We start from the raw sequence: 18269 nt of genomic DNA on the forward strand, positions 1-18269 counted from the left end.
AGTTGCAAGCTCTATGGACAGCCAGCCAGGTGTCCCCAGTATTGTTCTACTTTCTGAATACTTCACTTCATCCTGCCACATAAAGAATTCTACCAAATATAAGGAAGAAATTATACCAATTCTCTACAATCTCTTCCAGAAGATAGAAGCAGAGGAAATACCTCCTAACTCACTGTATGAGGCCAAATGAACCCTAAGGTAAACTATGGACTTTGAGTGATAGTTATGTGTCTTTGTGGGTTCATTATAGTAACAAATGTACCAGTATGGTGATGGATGTTGGTGAGAAAGGCTGTGTAATAGGGGTTGGGAGAGAGGAGGTAGTTGGAGTTTATAGAAAATCTGTAGACTCACAGATCAACTGTGCTATGGACCTAAAACTGCTTTTTGGAAATAACGTCTCTTTTTGAAAAGAGGAATTTTGTGTCAACTTTTCATTTTAGGGATCCCTGGGTGGCGCAGCGGTTTGGCACCTGTCTTTGGCCCAGGGCGCGATCCTGGAGACCCGGGATCGAATCCCACATCGGGCTCCCGGTGCATGGAGCCTGCTTCTCCCTCCGCCTGTGTCTCTGCCTCTCTCTCTCTCTGTGACTATAATACATAAATAAAAATTAAAAAAAAACAAAACAAAAAACTTTTCATTTTAGTTTTGGTTTTAATTTGATCAGCTAATTTTTGCCCCTTGGGCAGTTGACCAGCAAATAATTTAACATTCTTGGTGAGAGGTGCTGAGGAAAAGCATATTTAAAATGGTATTTACAGGTACTTTTCTGTATTTTAAATTACTCATAAGATAGAGCAAAATACATCTCGAAGATCTGTGACATTAAGACTTTTGGATTAAAAAAAAAAAAGTGATACCTTTTACTCTAGACCCCAACTAGAACTTAGAATTTTCCCTAAAAAAGTAGAAAATCAGTATGATTGCAGGACTTTCAGTCCTGTCTACCATCTACTTTTCCCCTCCAGGCACGGATAAAGATAAAAAGGCGGAATTCCAGTGCGATTTTGACCGGAGGGCGCCTCGACCTTGCCCGCCCCTTCTGAAAGGTTTCCCCGCGCTCACACCTTCAGCTCCAGGAGAGGTCTGACCAGGGCTGCGGAGGAGAGGGCGCCTGCTCCCGCCCTGCGGACAGAAACGGAACCGGCCCCAGGCCGCTGCTCTTTCCTCTCGCTCCCTTAACCTCGGAAAGCGCGCGCGGGCCTTTCTCCGGGGCCAGCGGTTGCGGATGGTCCTCGAAGCTCCCGGGTCTGAAGCCGGGAAGACGCCCCGTGTGGCCGCCCCAGTCCCGCGGCGCCCCTGCCCGGACAGGGCGAGGCTGTGGAGGCTGCGGGCCAGGTCCTCACTCGGGGAGATTAGGGGTCCCCTCAGCCCTCGGAGGAACGAATCCTGGTCCCCCCACCCCAGCAAGTTACCACCATCCCTTGAGGGAACCACTGTTCCCCATCAATGAGGCTAGTTAACTTCAGCTTCAAGATGATATACAACTAATATGTGTTCACAGTATTTAAAAAAATGAAAATACAACCTAGATGTAAATTTGTTCCAATTTTTTTTCCAGGCAAAATTCTGAGATCTGCCATGTATTGTTTTGTAATCTGAGTTCTACCCTTAAACTTTATGAAATAGGCATTTCTCCATGTTGTTAGACATGTATTTATTAGATACTGTATGTTCTTCTCTTTATAATTTGTCTTTTTACTTCACATTGGGAAGGAATTTTTTTCCATCAAAAGCAGCTTTAATGCTAATTCAGCAAAAAGCTATCATTGGGGACGCCTGGGTGGCTCAGTGATTGAGCATCTGCCTTCGCCTCAGATCATGATCCCTGGGTCCTGGGATCGAGTCCTGCATCAGGCTTCCCGCAGGGAGCCTGCTTCTCCGTTTGCTTCTGTCTGTGCTTCTCTCTGTGTGTGTCTCTCATGAATAAATAAATAAAATCTTAAAAGAAAAAACTATTCATTGTTCTTTTAGGTGATAGCATTTGGTCCCTTGATCTGGTTCTTATAATCCTCAAATTACATAAACATCAATCTATATATTCTAACAGCAATGCCTTTTGTTTATTTTTTAGGAAGATTTTATTTACTTATTTGATACAGAGTAAGCACAAGCAGGGAGAGCCGCAGAGGGTGAAGGAGGAGCAGGCTCCCCATCAAGCAGGGAGTCTGAGGTTGGACTCTGTCCCAAGACCCTGGGATCCTGACACCAGCGGAAGGCAGATGCTTAACTGACTGAGCCACCCAGCTGCCTCCAGCACTGCCTTTTAAAAGATGCAAAATTTGGGGGGCACCTGGGTGGCTCAGTTGGTTAGGCATCTGACTCTTGGTTTCTGCTCATGTCATGATCTCATGGGTATGAGGTGGGCTCAGTGCTCAGAAGGGAGTCTGCTTGAAGATTCTCTCCCTCTGCCCTTTTCTACACTTGCACCCTCATATGCATACCCTCTCTCTCAAATAAGTAAATATTGTTTAAAAACGCAAAATTTTTATTCTTTCTGGAAAAATTTTATGTGCATGTCAGTTAGCCATCCAAATTTATTTTCAAAATACCCAGTGCCCCATCACTTTTGAAATAATTTTATTATATACCACACTATTTTGTATATATATATTGTTTGCTTATTCCTGGACTTCCTCTTCTGTTTCACAGACAAGGAGACTGACATGAACTTAAATTTTCAAAAGGTCACTCCAGCCACTAAATAGATGTTAAGGGGGAAATATTTTGATTTCATGGAAAAGTTGTAACTTAAGCAGCTATAAAACCATATAGAAGATATTACAGAGAGAGGCAAGGGATGGTGATGGCTTAGATTGGACTAGTTTCGGGTAGGCGGGGTGGCTCAGCCGTTTAGTGCTGCCTTCAGCCCATGGCGTGATCCTGGAGACCCAGGATTGAGTCCCATGTCAAGCTCCCTGCATGGACCCTGCTTCTCCTTCTGCCTCTCCACCCCCACCACCCCACCCCCTGTGTATCTCTCATGAATAAATAAATAAAATCTAAAAAAAAAAAAAAAAGATTGGACTAGTTTCTCAGCAGTGGAAGCCATAAGTAGTCTTATTTCAGATACATTTTGAAAGTAGAGCTCACAGGATTTGTTTACAGGTTATCAAATGTGACACAAAGAGAGGAGTCAAGCAGGTGAATGGTGGTGGCCTTTACTGAAAGGAAAAATACTAAGGAAGGGGGAGATGTGGGGAGCAGGTTAAATGAGAGATACCTATTATAGTGCAGGTGTCAGGTAGGGAGTTGGATATATTAAATATCTTTCTTCGCTATGATTTGTTGTAGTTTGATACAAATAGGGCTGCAAAAGAAAAAAACAATCTCTAAGGAAAATAAAAAGTTTGTGATCTTTGAAATAGTAATTCTACATCTGAGGTTCTTTTTTAATGGAAATATTTATAGCATGAAAAATTTTATGTGCATGTCAGTTAGCCATCCAAATTTATTTTCAAAATACCCAGTGCCCCTCACTTTTGAAATAATTTTATTATATACCACACTATTTTGTATATATATATTGTTTGCTTATTCCTGGACTTCCTCTTCTGTTTCACAGACAAGGAGACTGACATGAACTTAAATTTTCAAAAGGTCACTCCAGCCACTAAATAGATGTTAAGGGGGAAATATTTTGATTTCATGGAAAAGTTGTAACTTAAGCAGCTATAAAACCATATAGAAGATATTACAGAGAGAGGCAAGGGATGGTGATGGCTTAGATTGGACTAGTTTCGGGTAGGCGGGGTGGCTCAGCCGTTTAGTGCTGCCTTCAGCCCATGGCGTGATCCTGGAGACCCAGGATTGAGTCCCATGTCAAGCTCCCTGCATGGACCCTGCTTCTCCTTCTGCCTCTCCACCCCCACCACCCCACCCCCTGTGTATCTCTCATGAATAAATAAATAAAATCTAAAAAAAAAAAAAGATTGGACTAGTTTCTCAGCAGTGGAAGCCATAAGTAGTCTTATTTCAGATACATTTTGAAAGTAGAGCTCACAGGATTTGTTTACAGGTTATCAAATGTGACACAAAGAGAGGAGTCAAGCAGGTGAATGGTGGTGGCCTTTACTGAAAGGAAAAATACTAAGGAAGGGGGAGATGTGGGGAGCAGGTTAAATGAGAGATACCTATTATAGTGCAGGTGTCAGGTAGGGAGTTGGATATATTAAATATCTTTCTTCGCTATGATTTGTTGTAGTTTGATACAAATAGGGCTGCAAAAGAAATTAGGATGCACGATTCCCTGAGTGCTCATCACCCCAAACTGGAAGGCTGTCCGCTGAGGCCCAGGTATTTAATCCTTGCCCTTATACTATTTTTTGGTATACTTTGAGAAGAGAAACTAGGGGAATATAAGTTAAAGAGAGTAAGTTATTTTAAGGAAAGATGAATGGGCACTTCAAAGAATAGATGGGAGGTATGGTAGTTTGTGACAGTTTATGTACGCGTCATGTCCATTTTTCTCAGTATTACCTGATTGAGGAACCAAGCAAGGAGGGGATTTATGCCAATTGAATTCCTTTCAGATCTACCTTTAGGCAGGAAAGGTGAATTCCCTGCATTAGCTGTTTTTCAAGCACCTACAGCTCAAGGGTGTATCAAAGCAGCGTATTTGGGGATGGCATATCCTGAGCTTCTACAGCCATTTTGGGGTGTCATTCTGTTACCTTTCATTTGTTATTAATAGAAACTTATTTTAAAGATCACAGATGGCTCTGTTAAGAAAAATAAAATTTCACTTAATAATGAGTGAGTAGATGACTCTTACTTTGCCAACATACTTAGCACAGACATTTTGGACTGCATTTCTTATGAAAGATATATAATGTAGTGACTTTAGAAATCACCACTGCACGGCAGCCCTGGTGGTGCAGCGGTTTAGCGCCGCCTGCAGCCCGGGGTGTGATCCTGGAGACCCGGGATCCAGTCCCCCATCGGGTTCCCTGCATGGGGCCTGCTTCTCCCTCTGCCTGTCTCTCTCTCTCTCTCTCTCTCTCTCTCTGTCTCTATGAATAAATAAATAAAATATTAAAAAAAAAAAAGAAATCACCACTACAGTATAATTTGAGAACATTTCCATTATCCCCCAAAGAAACTTTGTGCCCATTTACAGTCACCGGGTTCTATCCACAAGCAATCTTCTTTCCATCTCTATAAAGATTTTATATAAACAGAATCATAAAATATTAATCTTTCTGTATCTGGCTTCTTTCGTTTAGTATCATGTTTTCAGGGTTCATCCTGCTATGGCACCCAACAGTATTTCCTTCCTGTTAATTGCCAACTAGTGCTTCATTGTATGGATATAGTACATTTTGTTTAAGTTTTTTTTTAATTTTTATTTATTTATGATAGTCACACAGAGAGAGAGAGAGAGAGGCAGAGACATAGGCAGAGGGAGAAGCAGGCTCCATGCACCGGGAGCCCGGTGTGGGATTCAATCCCAGGTCTCCAGGATCGCACCCTGGGCCAAAGGCAGGCGCCAAACCGCTGCGCCACCCAGGGATCCCGTACATCTTGTTTATATATTGACCAATTATTGGTCATTTGGGTTGTTATCTTTTAGGAGTCATGAAAAAATGCTGCAAACGTTTGCTTATAAGATTTTATTTCATTTCTCTTGAGTAGATGTCCAGGAATGATCATGAAGAAACAGGCAACCTTTCCCAAAGTGGCTTTTGACATTTCTACCAGAAGTGTATGAGGGTTCTAGTTTCTCCACATCCTCAATCCTTGTAATTGTCTTTGATTTGGTGCTGTAGTGCTATTTTGTGCTTTTACTTTCCTTTTCTTAATAACCAATGATTTAGAGGATCCTTTTATGTGCTTATTGACCATTAATAAGATGAACTATTAATATCTTTTATCCATTTTTAATTGGTTGTCTTAATGTTATAAGATAGATAGTTTGTAGACTACATGATTTGCAAGTGATTTCTTCCAGTGTGTGGCCTGTCTCTTCACTTTGTTGATGGTGTCTTTTAAGGCACAAAGTTTTATGTTGATGAACTTCGACTTACCAACTTTATCACTTTTGCTTTTGGTAGTAAATCTAAAATAATCTTTGCCTAGGAGTGCCTGGCTGGCTCAGTGGAGCATGCGGCTCTTGATCTCAGAGTTGTGGGTTCAAGCCCCATGTTGGGCATAGAGCTTACTTAAAAAACAACAAAAAAAACTTTGCCTAAACCAATGTCATGAAAGTTTACTTTTATGTTCTTTAAGAGTTTTTGTAGTTTTAGCTGTTGCATTCAAATCTGCAGTCTTTCTCCAAATTAATTTTGAGTATTAAGGTAAGGGTCTAAGTTCATATTTTGAGTTTTTTAAACCATGCACAAAATACTTTCATTTATTTAGATATTTAATTTCTTTAAGCAATGTTTTTTAACTTTCAGTATACAAGTCTTGCACTTGCTAAATTTATTCCTAAGTATTTTTTAAAGATCTTACGACTAGAATTCTCTTAATTTCATTTTTAGGTTGTTTGTTGCTGGTATATAGAAACACAATGGATTTTTGTGTATATTGATCTATCATCTCGTCCTGTAACCTTACTGAACTCATTTTTTATGGTAGTGTGTGTATTTCTTAGGATTGATTGCCTACTTACAAAATCTTTTTATTGGTGTGTAAAGACAGTCTTATTATCTTTTCCAGTATGCATGCCTTTTATTTTGTTGTTTTTGTTGCCTGGTTGCACTGGCTAGAACCTCCAGTACAATGTTAAGTAAAAGAGCAGCCATCGTTACCTTGTTCCTGATCTCTGGGGGGCTGGAGAAGTGGTGGAATTCAGTCTTTCACCATTCCATACAATGTATGGTGCTAGCTGTGGGCTTTGTGATAATAGTTTTTATTAGGTTGAGGAAGTTCCTATCTATACCTAGTGAGTAGTGTTCTTAACATGAATGAATGTTGGATTTTGTCAAATACATTTCTGCATCTGTTGAGATGATCATGCGTTCTTTGTTCTATTAACATTGTATATCACATTAATTGACTTTTGAAAAAAAGTTTTTATTTACGTAATATACTTCCAGTATGGGGCTTGGACTCAAGATCCTGAGATCAGGAGCTTCACACTCAAAGGAGTCAGTCAGCCAATTGCCCCTACATTAATTGACTACCCTTGCATTTGTAGGATAAATTTCACTTGCTCATGGTATATACTTTTTTAGTGTTGCTGGATTTATTTGATTTGCTAGTTGAAGATGTCTGCGTCTATATTCATAAAGTATTTTGGTCTGTAATTTTCTTGTGAGGTCTTTGATTATGGTATTAGGGTAATGCTGGCCTCATGGAGTGAGTTGGGAAGTACTCCATCTTTTTTTTTTTTTTAAAGTTTGTTAAATATTGGGTGGATTCTCTTTTAAACATTTGGTGGAATTCACTAGTAAAATCATCTGAATTTGGTCTTTTCTTCAACTTAATTTGTTTTGTTGTTGTTTAATATTTATGTATTCATGAGAGAGAGTTGTTGTTGTTTAATATTTATTAATTCATGAGAGATACAGAGAGAGAGGCAGAGACATAGGCAGAGGGAGAAGCAAGCTCCCCGCATGGATCCCGACACAGGACTTAGTCCTGGATCCAGGGATCACACTCTGAGCCAAAGGCAGACACTCAACTGCTGAGCCACCCAGGCATCCCTCTTCAACTTAATTTGTTGGTATATACTTGTTGATGTTTCTTCTTTTCAAAATATTATTTAATTTCTAGTTAATATACAGTGTAATATTGGTTTCAGGGGAAGAATTCAGTGATTCATCCAGTGCTCATCAAAACAAGTACCCTCCTTAGTACCCATCATTGATCTTATCCCATCCCCCACCTGATTTTAGTAATTTAAATTTTATTCCTTGTCAGTCTAGCAAAAGGTTTTGTCTTGTTTGTCTTTTCTTCAAAGGACCCACTTTTTATTTTATTGACTTTTTCTGTTATCTGTTTCATAGATTTTTCACTCTAATCTTAAGTACTCCTGCTTGTGTTGCATTTATTCATTTTCTCTGTTGTCAGCCCTTCCACTCCTCACTGATAAGATCATGTCCTCCCTGGCTCTAGGTGATTTTACAAAGTACTTGATCAGGAAAAGAGGCAGTTGATGCAATTCCCTTAACATTCCCACCCTTAAGAAATCTATTGGCATATAGTTTTGTATAGATGGGTTTATTTACTTCACAATTGCAAGTGTCCTTCCAGGTTTTCTTTAGCACTAATTGAGCCACCTATTTCTGACCAACTTGACCAAAGTCCTTCTGTTACCTCTTGAGTGGTAAGCCAAAGAAAATCTTTTCCCTAAAAATGTAAAAGCCTTCCCTGGTCTTAGGTGCTATTTGGCCTCTTTTTTTTTTTTTTTTTTTTTTAAGATTTTATTTATTCACTCATGAGAGAAATAGAGAGGCAGAGGCACAGGCAGAGGGAGGAGAAGCAGGCGCAAGGCAGGGAGTCCAATGCGAGAATCGATCCCAGGACTCCAGGATCACGCCCTGGGCCAAAGGCAGGCACCAAACCACTGAGCCACCCAGGGATCCCTGGCCTATCTTTCCTTGAATATTCAGGCTGCCAAGAAGTCTGCAGTGGTAACCCCAAATTCTGCAGCCCATGCTCACCCTTAGCCATCTCCAAAGTAAATTTTGCTCCTGTTTTATTAGACAACTTTAGCCTTTGACAAAATAAGTTTACTTTCTTGACCTTGCCTTCCTCCCCTAAGGCCCATTTTCTTCAATGATTTTCAGTGGCCAACATGTGGTTTTGACCTTCGGCTCTTCCCACAGTCTATCTTTTATTTGTTTGTTTGTTTGTTTGTTTATGATAGTCACACAGAAAGAGAGAGAGAGAGAGGCAGAGACACAGGCAGAGGGAGAAGCAGGCTCCATGTACCGGGAGCCCGACGGGGGATTCGATCCTTGGTCTCCAGGATAGCGCCCTGGGCCAAAGGCAGGCGCTAAACCGCTGCGCCACCCAGGGATCCCCCCCTTTTTTTTCTTAAGATTTTAGTTTTTTATTCATCTGAGACACAGGCCGAATAGGCTCCATGAGGAGAGCCCAATGTGGGACTCAATCCCAGGACTCCAGGATCATGACCCGAGCCTAAGGTAGACGCTTAACTCCTGAACCACCCAGGCATCCTAGATCTCTAAACTTTTTAGAAATTAAGTTTAATTTACCTACTTATACGTATAAATCATGAGGCTGAAGCTCAGTGAATTTTCAAAGTAGCACTGCTGAAAACACTATCCAGATCAAATTAAAGACTATTACCAGAGTCCTTTGGACCTTTCCTTCTTACATGTTTCTGATCCTTATATAAATGGAATCATGCAATATTCTTTAACTTACTAATGTTCTTAATTAATAATTAATAAAATGAGCAGGCACGTGGGTTGCATGAAGAACTGCTTAGTGAGTCGAACTGCAATCAGTCTCACTGCATCTAGCCTTTTTTTTAATTTTTAAAAATATTATATTTATTCATGAGAGACACACACAGGCAGAGATTAAGGCAGAGGGAGAAACAGGGTCCATCCAGGGTCATGCCCTGGGCCAAAGGCAGATGCTCAACTGCTGAGACACTCAGGCATCCCACCCACATCTAGCCTTTTTAGATGAAAGGGGTCCCTTACATGCCATCATCTGCTTTTGAAAGATTGCTAAGGGGCAGCCCCAGTGGCCCAGCGGTTTAGCACCACCTTCAGCCCAGGGCGTGATCCTGGAGACCCGGGATTGAGTCCCACATCGGGCTCCCTGCATGGAGCCTGCTTCTCCCTCTGCCTGTGTCTCTGCCTCTCTCTCTCTCTCTCTCTCTCTCTCATAAATAAATAAAATCTTAAAAAAAAGATTGCTTAGAATTCCCAGTTTGAGGTCTCCAGCTAATCCAATCTTCCAGTGATTTGAGGGTTGTAAATATATTTAAATTGAGAGATGTACATTCAAGGATCAAGTCTGGAGTTTCACTATTATGGTAGGTGTTAATGATATGTGGTAAGGTCTTTGGATCCCTGATGTCTCTTTTAGAAGAGGTTTTAAACTGTAAAGTGGCTGTTTTAGAGGATGCTGTAGAAATGCTTCTGGTACCTATTGAGTGTAACAACGTATACTTGTAATATTTAGCTGTTAGGCTATATGTGGTAGACACTGAAATTAAGGGCAGTCTTTCCAGACATATAGGAAGGCCTGGTTATCAGTTCCTAGGGAGAAAATCATTGAGCTCTGTTGGGAGTTGTCCTTATCATTAATTTATACCAAAGAAATTTAGAATTTTCTGCAAGTTTGGCTACTTTAGGCTTGAAGGTTCTCTTTATCCTTTCTATCATACCTGAAGAATAAAGGTGGGATGGACAGGGAGATAATGAGTAAGATGTATTAGCTTATAAAGCTCCTTCATAAAGGTTCTAGTGTCTCTGTTACTGGAGATAGAACTCAGGATTTCTCAAGCAGGAAACAAAGTCCAGCATCTTCACACACATCCCTACTGTTTTTGGGAAAAGCTCTAGTATGTCCTAAAAATAGACATGTAATGACTAAACATTAAATCCTAGTGCTGGGGGGATGTCTGGATGGCTCAGCAGTAGAGTGTCTGCCTTCGGCCCAGGGTGTGATCCTGGAGTCCCAGGATTGAGTCCCACATTGGGCTCCCTGCATGGAATCTGCTTCTCTCTCTCTGCCTGTCTCTGCCTCTCTTTCTCTGTATCTCTAATGAATGAATAAATAAAATCTTAAAAAAATAAATCCTAGAGGCAGCCCGGGTGGCTTAGCAGTTTGGCACCTGCCTTCAGCCCAGGGCATGATCCTGGTGCCCCGGGATCGAGTCCTGCATCGGGCTCCCCATGTGGAGCCTGCTTCTCCCTCTGCCTGTGTCTCTGCCTCTCTCTGTGTGTGTCTCTCATGAATAAATAAAAATATTAAAAAAAATAAATCCTAGTGCTGGGGGAAGCACAATAAAAACCATTTGGAGTTACTTAAAGTGGTCTTGAGATTTGGGCTCCAGGTTCTGTTTCATTTTTACAGTTTTTACTGGATTATATTGACAGCAAGGATGACATCACTAGAAACTTCTTTGGGTGTGTCTTTAAAACTTCCCACTAAGGCTGGTCTAATACCATAGTTGATCCTTTTTGCCCTACCTAGGAGAGGGTCCATACAGTGTTGTTTTGTGTTCCTGTCATAACTTAAAGGGAAACTTTCACAGTGTCTGGAGCTCTTGAAGTCCTGCAAATGAAGGAGAATCTCCTCTAAGTTCCTCCTTGCAGCAGGAACTCACTTAAATGGCACTAACCTTGACTTCCAAGTGGAACAGTACATCTGCAAAAGGAAAGTTGATGGTATCTGCATCATACATCTGAAGAGAACCTGGGAAGCTTCTGCTGGCAGCTTGTGCCATTGTTGCTGTTGAAAACCTAACTGGTAGCAGTGTCATATCATCTAGGAATCCAGAAAGGTGTGCTGATATTTGTTGCTGCTACTAGAGCCACTCCTATTGCTGGTTGCTTCACTCCTGAAACCTTCAGTAACCAGAGCCAGGCAGCCTTCTTTTTTAAAATTTATTTTTAAAGATTTTATTTATTCATGAGAGACAGAGAGAGAGAGAGAGAAAGGCAGAGACATGGGCAGAGGGAGAAGCAGGCTCTATGCAGGGAGCCCAATGTGGGACTCGATCAGGGGTCTCCAGGATCCCGCCCTGGGCTGAAGGTGGGACTTGATCCCAGAATTCCAGGATCACACCCTGGGCTGAAGGCAGGTGCTAAACAGCTAAGCCACCCAGGGATCCCCAGGCAGCCTTCTGAGAGTCGAGACTTTCAGCGATTACTGATCCCAGGGCTGCCTGCCAGCCTCTTCCAGAGCGTTTTATGTTAACCTGCCATCATTGTTCTGTGTTAACACAGACTATCCTCTGAGCTATGTGGACATTGCCATCCCTTGCAACAACAAGGGAGCTCACTCAGTAGGTCTGATGTGGATACTGGCCCCAGATGTTCTGAGCACGCATGGCACCATTTCCCGTGAACAGGAAGGTTCCAGTGACTAAGGAGGTCATGCCTGATCTCTACTTCTACAGAGCTCCTGAAGAGATTGAAAAGGAAGAGCAGGCCGCTGCTGCAAAGGCTGTGACCAGACGAGATTGGGCACATTGAGGGTGGTATAGCTGTAGACAAAGCTGTGACCAAGGAGTTTCAAGGTGAATGGACAGCTCCAGCTCTGAGTTCATTTGCTACTCCACCTGAAGTCAGAGACTGTTCTGAAGGCATGCAGGCACCCCCTGTACCTACTCAGCAGTTCCCCACTGACGACCCAAGCACTTGGCTGGCTACTAAAGACTGGTCTGCAGCTCCCACTGCCCAGGCCTCTCAATGGGTAGGAACAACCACTGAGTGGTCTTACGCAGCTCTTCCACAAAGGCACACAAAATGGAAATAAGATTGATGGAAAATAAAGTTTATTTAAAAAAAAAAAAAAAAGCCTGTAGTCGATTTGGCTCTGCTATAAGAATAAGGCTAAAATACATAGGTCTGGAAAATGCATTATGTTAATCAGCAATAGCAGAATGGAAGAAATGGAATTGTAATGGTGACAACACAATCATTTGAGATTTTATTTTATTTTTAATTTTTATTTATGATAGTCACAGAGAGAGAGAGAGAGAGAGAGAGAGAGAGGCAGAGACATAGGCAGAGGGAGAAGCAGGCTCCATGCACCGGGAGCCCAATGTGGGATTCGATCTCGGGTCTCCAGGATCGCGCCCTGGGCCAAAGGCAGGCACCAAACCGCTGCGCCACCCAGGGATCCCTCATTTGAGATTTTAGTCAGTATATTATGAACTAGGCAGCTGGGGTGGCTCAGCAGTTTAACCCTGCCTTCGGCCCAGGGTGTGATATGGAGTCCCACGTCAGGCTCCCTGCAAGGAGCCTGCTTCTCCCTCTGCCTGTGTATCTGCCTCTCTCTCTCTCTCTCTCTCTCTCTGTCTCTCATGAATAAATAATATCTTTAAAAAATAAATAAAAATAAAACTTGCTTTGGATTGTGGGTGTAAGATCAGCATCAGATCTTAACTGTGGAGTCCTTATTTCCTTGGAAACTATAAAATTGAGATATACCTAGAACGTTGTATCCAGTAACCCCTTAATTGAAACTCTCCAACTAAGTTGTAAATCAAAGCCACTTCTCTGTCAAAGTGACTGTAGGTTCTCCAGGCAAAAGTGGGATATTTCATTATTATTGATAGAATTTAAAAATGGCAAAGTTTCTCATTTAGTAAGACTCTAGTATTTCAAAGGAGAGAGGGGAGATTGTTATGACAATTTATGAATTTATGTGTGTAGCATGCCTTTGGGGAGAAACCCTGTTTCTTATTAACTTGGCAGCTAGCTTTATCATTGCCTGTCCTCTTGGCTCACTAATTGGCAGGGCAGACTTGACTTTTCTTTCTCACATTACAAAATTTTTTTCTTTTTTACTTTCTCTCCTCTGTTACCTAAAAAGAGGTTAATTCTGTCAGCAAAGAGATGGCTTGAAAGGGGACTTTAGAAATGCTGAGAGAGCTGAGCTTTAACATGCCAGAGCCATTTCAAGTCAGTATGCCAACAAGGAAAACCTGTTTTAAAAAGAATGAGGCACAAGATAAGTTTCTCCTTCCCCATCAGTCAATCCAGAGTTTAAGAAATACATTTTTTTTTTGATGGTACCAATAAAAACTCCAGACTATAGTCACATAGGCAAATATAGGGGATAAAGTAAGACAGAAAAATGGGAGTGTGTTTGTCTACAATTTCAAGACCAGGACCAGGCCTGGAATTTGAGCTTCCTTTGACACCTCCCCAACCATTAACTTTTGTATGTAGCTGGAAGGATTCTAGCTGGCTTTGGGTTTTGCTTCTGTAGATCTGACCATCTTTGTGCCACGTGAAGTAGAGTTCTAGACACACACCTGAGTTGGGTTCCCAAAAGGGCCCTAGTCCCTGTCCTTTGGCTTCTGGAGCTCCACATCACCAGAGGAAGGCACTGTTTTCATGGACTGGACCCTGGACACATGCCTTCTTGGGCCTTTACCCCATTAAAAAAAAAAAAAAAAAAAAACGAAGTAAATAAATATTGTCCCATGATTGAAATGTTTTTTAATTAAAATATTTTCATGGGAGGCGCCTGGGTGGCTCAGTGGGTTAAGTGTTGCCATCGGATCAGGGCGTGATCCCAGGGTCCTGGGATGAAGCCCCCCATCAGGCTCTCTGCTCAGCCCAGAGCTTGCTTCTCTCTAACTAAAAAGATTTGTATGTACAGCTTTACGCAGAGGTAGTATCGTAGCCAATGAGGCTTATCCGAGACGCTATTATTGCTGATTTTAAAGATACGTATATTTATATATACACATAAATATACATATATTTTTTCATGGGTCGCAGGCACTGTGCCTACTTGAGCCCTTTGGAAAAGTGGGCCCCCCAGCTGCCTGGCCTGGGGAGGAGGGATAGGGCCTCCCGTGGGCATCACCTCTGTAATCAATGACCTTAGCCGTTTAGCCAGGCCTGCTTCCAGGGGGAAGGGGACGGCAGCGTGTTCCCCAAGGTTTCCTGGTCCAGTGCAGGCCTGGATTAAAGTCAGACACCATCAGGCCGCAAGGAAGAGCCAAAGCCCAGCTCCCCTAGGATGAGCACAGGCACCACCAGAAAATAGCCGGCGGCCCGACTTCCGAGGTCTCCACGGGCCGGGTCTTGGGTGGCTCCTCAGCCCGCAGGCGGGGCCGGGCGGCGAGCCGGACCCCGACGCCCGCCTTCTTGGGCGAGGCGGGGGCAGCGGGAGGCCGCGGCGGGGGCGGGGGCGGGGGCGGGGGCAGCGGGAGGCCGCGGGGCGGACCGCGCCGCTCCCTGCGAGCTTTCTTCGCAGCCGGGGGGTATCGGAGAGGCCGGCCGCGCAGCCCGGAGGGATTTTCTCTCCTTTCTGTTCTGGTTTTGTCCATTACTTCAGTCCTGAGTAGACCCGGGGTGGGTGGGTCTCTGGAGGCGCACGAACCGCCGCGATTGAGACTCCGTCCCGGGCGCAGGTGCCACTGCCCGGGGACCCGGGGCGGCGGGCGCCGAGGCCCTGGGCTCCTCCACCCCCGCAGCGCCCGTCCTGCGGCTCGCGGAACCGTGTTTCTCGCTGGATCGGCTCCTCCGGCGCTCGCCCCGTAGGCGTTGGCCGCATCGGTCCCGCGGCCCTCGGGCGTCTCCAGTCTCCGCCGCTCTCGCTGGCCAGAGGCACTGGTCACAGCTATTGAGCGCTTGATACAAAACTGAGGTCCCGCCTTTCGGATCTGTAACTTGCGCTTTTTACTGAACTGTACATCAAAGACATTCTGTTCATTCGATCCATTACGTTATTCTTAACGTTTGCAATGCACTGTATTTTGTCTATGTGGTTTAACATAATTGGTTCCCAGATTTTAATCATTTTCGTTTTGGACGTTTGTTTGAAACTTTGGCACTATAGCAAACAACGCTGAAATGAAAAACTTTGTTCATGTTATTTGTGAGTTTCTGTAGGAGGGAGTCCTAGACATTGAACTACTAAATCATAAAGGCTACAAACTAAATTTTTGGTAGGTGGTTGTCAAATTATCCTTTTAAATTTTTTAAAAAAATATTTTATTTGAGAGAGGGAGCATGAGCTGGGAGAAGGGCAGAGGGAAAGGGAGGAGCAGGCTCCCTGCTCAGCAGGCTGATCCTAGGACGCCAGGATCACCACCGGAGCAGAAGGCAGGTGCTTAACCAACTAAGCCACCCAGGTGCCCCTCAAATTATCCTTTTAAGATGACATATCCTTTTTATTTGAAGTTGGTGAAGAGCAACCTCCTACAGAAATTTGCCTGGATGGCTCAGCAGTTGAGCATCTGTCTTTGGCTCAGTGATCCCGGCCCCAGATAGGGCTCCCTGCGCGGAGCCTGCTTTTCCCTCTGCCTCTCTCTCTGTGTCTCTCAAGAATAAATAAATAAGGGATCCCTGGATGGTGCAGCGGTTTGGCGCCTGCCTTTGGTCCAGGGTGCGATCCTGGAGACCAGGGATCGAGTCCCACGTCCGGCTCCATGCACCGGGAGCTGGGATTCTGCTTCTGTCTCTGCCTCTCTCTCTCTCTGTGTGTGACTATCATAAATAAATAAAAATTAAAAAAAAAGAATAAATAAATAAAATCTTTTTTTTTTTTTAAAGAAGTCTTACAGGTGCCTCAAGGTTTAACTAGGTATGTGAGATTGGTAAAAGGGAGTTGATGAAGATGCTTCAGTGTTACTATTTTGGTCATCTATTCTGGAAAGCAGTTTAAACAGAATGAGACACAGAGCTGACACCAGAACCTGTAGAATTTCTGATATCCTGAGGACTTAATAGTCGGTGGATTTGGTAGCATCGGGAAAGAGCTACTGGATGGAGATCAGGGTTTAGAAACCTGGTCAAATTTGAGAATAAATAAGAATTCTTAGGAAGCAAGTGTGAAGAGAAAGAAGAGAACCAGAGCAGAGAATGGGATCTTCAGGACATTAGGCTTTAAAGGGAATGTTTTAGAGAAGTCAGGACTGGTGACAGAGGATAGAGCAGAATCCATAACTTTAATGCCATTATCATGTTTAATAAAATTAATAGCAGTTCATTCATATATCATACCCAGACCCTGTTCAAATTTTAATTAATTTATTTGAATCCAGATGTTAAAGATCCACCTGTCACATTTGCTTGATTCTTTCAGTCTTTTTAAAATTTAGAACATGTGTATGACCTAGAAAACCATGGGCAGCCCTGGTGGCTCAGCGGTTTAGCCCCGCCTTCAGCCCAGGGCCTGATCCTGGAGACCCCAGGGTAGAGTCCCACGTAGGGCCCCCTGCATGGAGCCTGCTTCTCACTCTGCCTGTTTCTCTGCCTCTCTCTCTCTGTGTCTCATGAACAAATAAAAATAAAATCTTAAAAAAGAAGAAAACCAAATTATTCTCCCATGCTTCTTGTGCTGATTGTATCCTCATTTCGCCTATCTCCAGGATTCCTAAAAACTGATAGAGCAAAAAATTCATAGTTTCAGTTTCAATTTTATTTTTGAAAGCAAGACTTTCTATGTGAGCTCTTTACTTCCTCTTGCACATAGGAGGCATGTGATGTCTTTGCTGTGCACTTATAATATTAGAATTAATTAGTGAGTTCAAGTGTTGATATCCCGATTCACCTATTATGAATTTTTCCATCGGTCTTTCATCTAATGGTTTTTGTATTCATTGATGATCACTGCTTAGGTCTGTTATCTCATCGGCGATTGCAAAATGGTAATACTTTAATTCCATCTTTTATCTTTTTACTCCTTATTATTGGCTTGAGTTCTAAAGGTAGTACTTTCTGGGATGTCTGGGTGGCACAGTGATTGACTGACTGCTTTTGGCTCAAGTCATGATACTGGGATCCTGGGTTGGAGTCCTGCATTGGGCTCCCCATAGGAGCCTGCTTCTCCCTCTACATATGTCTCTGCCTCTCTGTCTCTCATGAATAAATAAAGATAATATCTTTTTTTTTTTTTTAAAGATTTTATTCATGAGAGACACAGAGAGGCAGAGACACAGGCAGAGCGAGAAGCAGGCTCCACATAGGGAGACCGACGTGGGATTCGATCCTCAGTCTTCAGGATCACGCCCTGGGCTGAACGTGGTGCCAAACCGCTGAGCCACCTGGGCTGCCCAAGATAATATCTTAAAAAAAAAAAAGAAAAAATTACTTTCTTTGTCCTGATTATCCCGAAATAGAGTTTCTACAAGAAGGGTGGTATACATAGTTGGTTCTTTCCCTTTACATGCCAGTTTTCAGTGTAATGAGCTAATGCCCTGTCAGCTTCCAAAGTGACTAAATCTGTTGGAGTTCGGGAGAATTTGATTGTTTTTGGACAGGCATCATGTTCATGAATGGTATAGTTCTTTGTTTATTTAGGTCATTTTTTTATATCTTGAAGCGAACTTTTATCATTTTATTCATATAGGTCTAGATTTATTATGAGGTACTTTGTGTTTTTTATTATTTGAGATTTTCTTTAAATTGTTATATTTTCTGTTTATTATTGTCCACTGGTATGGTATGCTATTGATTTTGTTATGTTGATCTTGTATCTGAAACTTGATAAATTCTTTCATTAATTCCAACAGTTTTTTAAATTAATTAATTTATCTCAACAATTATATCATCTGGTAGTAATGACAGATTTTTCCCTTTATTGTCAGGATTTGACCTGATATCATTGTGGAAGCTGATTAAATAGTCTTTGTAAGGCAGTTATC

At 42.6% G+C, this 18269-nt stretch overlaps 2 pseudogenes; both read left to right on the forward strand.

The window, feature by feature from the left end:
* Positions 1-266: 266 nt before the first annotated feature.
* Positions 267-12415, forward strand: LOC121486566 (annotated as a pseudogene).
* Positions 12416-14270: 1855 nt separating this feature from the next.
* On the forward strand, positions 14271-14398 carry LOC121474629 (annotated as a pseudogene).
* Positions 14399-18269: the final 3871 nt, after the last annotated feature.

The sequence above is a fragment of the Vulpes lagopus genome, chromosome 1 (genome assembly GCF_018345385.1).
Source record: "Vulpes lagopus strain Blue_001 chromosome 1, ASM1834538v1, whole genome shotgun sequence".
Taxonomy (NCBI): domain Eukaryota; kingdom Metazoa; phylum Chordata; class Mammalia; order Carnivora; family Canidae; genus Vulpes; species Vulpes lagopus.